The sequence below is a fragment of the Microtus ochrogaster genome, chromosome 1 (assembly GCF_000317375.1).
Source record: "Microtus ochrogaster isolate Prairie Vole_2 chromosome 1, MicOch1.0, whole genome shotgun sequence".
Classification (NCBI taxonomy): Eukaryota; Metazoa; Chordata; class Mammalia; order Rodentia; family Cricetidae; genus Microtus; species Microtus ochrogaster.
Genome location: NC_022009.1, coordinates 21,340,798 through 21,343,446, shown reverse-complemented (window position 1 = coordinate 21,343,446; position 2,649 = coordinate 21,340,798). Strand labels below are relative to the sequence as shown.

Genomic DNA, 2,649 nt, shown 5'->3' with positions numbered 1-2,649 from the left:
GCTCTGTAGACCAGGCTGGTCTCAAACTCACAGAGATTCGTCTGCCTCTGCCTCCCCAGTGCTGGGATTAAAGGCTTGCGCCACCATCGCCCGGCTATTCTTCGTTTCTTATTTCTTCATTGCATAGTTGATAGGAGCTCAACCTTGGATGAAATTGTCATTCTCAACTAGCAAGTAAGACGTCATTTTGTATGTTCTTACTCATTTTCCATATGCACATGTACATTTTTTATATATGTTCTTACTGTTCATTTATTTATGTAGAGATGGGGCCTCACTATGCTCTTAGGCTGGCCTTGAGCTCCCAGACTCAAGTAATTTCCTTGCTTGAACCTTCTGAGTAGCTGAGACTTACACATGCCCCAACAATGCCTGACCATTTATATTTTACATGCCATTTTTTCCTGCCATTTTCTTTTTTAATTTTTTAATTTATTTATTTTATACAGTGTTTCGCTTGCATGTCTGCTTGCAAACCAAAAGAGGGTACCAGATCTCATTACAGATGGTTGTGAGCCACCATGTGGTTGCTGGGAATTGAACTCTGGACCTCTGGAAGAGCAGCCAGTGCTCTTAACCTCTGAGCCATCTTACCAGCTCCCTTTTAAATTATTATTTTTTAAGATTTATTTATTGGCCGGGCGGTGGTGACGCACGCCTTTAATCCCAGCACTCAGGGAGGCAGAGGCAGGCGGATCTCTGTGAGTTCAAGGCCAACCTGGTCTAAAAGAGCTAGTTCCAGGACAGGCTCCAAAATCACAGAGAAACCCTGTCTCAAAAAACAAAAACAAAACAAAACAAAAAAAGATTTATTTATTATATATACAATGTTTTTGTCTGCATGTGTGCCTGCAGGTCAGAGGAGGGCTCTAGATCTCACTATAGATGGTTTGTGAGCCACCATATGGTTACTGGGAATTGAACTAACTCAGGACCTCTAAAAGAACAGCCAGGGCTCTTAACACTGAGCCATCTCTCCCTGCCTTTTTCTCATGCTAGTTTATTTGACTAAGTACTATGGTTTGAATTACCATTTCCTTATTTTTGACATTTATTCATTATATGGTTTCCTATTAATGAAAATGCTTTAGTGACTATCTGCATATGGGAAAGCTATTTCTGTGTTCTGGGGAATTGTGCGTGGGGTGTGTTTGTGTGCGCGTGCGTGCACAGCACGCATGAGGACGTCAGAGGACAACTTGTGGAAGTTGGTTCTCCCTTTCTACCATGTGGGTCCCAGGGATTGGGCTCAGGTTATCAGGTTTGACAGGAAATGCCTTTACCATCTGAGCCAGCTTCCAAGATGGGAAGTTTCAGTGAAGTACATTCTAGAAAGTAGAAGGTTTCTTTTGAGATAGGGTTTTGTTCTATTGTCCAGGATGGCCTCAAGCTTGTGAACCCAGGATTACTGTAGGATTCTCTTACTGTTTTCCACTTTGACTGTTGAATTTGGGGTGTTGAGAACTAGGTCTGTGTAGAAGACTTTCATCCTGTGTCTATCGCTGCTCACAGTTGTCATGCTAGAGTACTTCTATAAGCTCCTGGGGAGGCTGAGACAGGACGATGGCTTGGACCCAGGAGTTTGAGTCCATCCTGGGACGACCTTAGAAAGTCCTTGTCTCGGGGGCTGGAGAGATGGCTCAGAGGTCAAGAGCACTGACTGCTTTCCCAGAGGACCTGAGTTCAGTTCCCAGCAACCACATGGTGGCTCACAGCCATCTATAATGAGATCTGGTGCCCTCTTCTGGCACGAAAGCATACTTGGAAGGAGAGTTGTATACATAATAAATAAAATTTAAAAAAAAAAAAAGAAAGTCCTTGTCTCAAAAAAAATCAAATCACTATTCATGCTTAGAATAACTCACGAATCGTAACAAATTCAACACAACTAATTTTCTTGGAGGGGTTATTTTATTGTACTCGTCTCCTTGCTGGATAATTGCTGCAGCTGTTATCTAAACTCATGCAGATCATTTAGTCCAGGGGTCTTGTTGGTCAGCTTTCTGTTCCTGTAAGAAATACTTGAGATGACCACCTTATAAAGCAGAAAGGTTTTATTTGGTTTGAAGTTTTCTATCTGTGACTAATTGGCTGGGTTGTTTATGACTATGGTAAAATAGTACATCGTGGTGGGAGTACATGATGGAGGGAACCTAATTGTCTCCAGGCTAGTAGAATTTTCTCTCTCACCTGCTAGCTCCCAAATAACCACAGCGAGACTTATTAATTATAAATGCTTGGCCGATAGCTTAGACTTATTACTAACTAGATCTTACAACTTAAATTAGCCCATATTTCTTATCTAAGCTCTACCACATAGTTGGTACCTTTCTGCAGTACAGCATATTCATCTTGTTTCTCTCCCTGCCTCTCCTGTCGACTCTTCCTGCCTAGCTATTGGCCATTTAGCTCTTTATTAAACCAATGATAGCAACACATCTTAACAGTGTACAAAAAGATTGTTCCACAACATATGGGATGGAGGGAGCCCATTTGCTTTGAGGCTAGGAATCAAAAGAGAAGAGACCAGCATCAAGAGCATGTCCCTAATGATCTTCAGTGGGTCTTTTCCTTCCTTCCTTCCTTCCTTCCTTCCTTCCTTCCTTCCTTCCTTCCTTCCTTCCTCCCTCCCTCCCTCCCTCCCTCCCT

General features: G+C 42.5%; 1 protein-coding gene across 1 annotated transcript in view; it reads left to right on the top strand.

Annotated features, from left to right (window-relative positions):
• Zfyve1 (zinc finger FYVE-type containing 1) overlaps positions 1–2,649 on the top strand; it is a 62,910-nt gene that overhangs the window by 52,913 nt on the left and 7,348 nt on the right. The gene's annotated exons all lie outside the window — the stretch shown is intronic.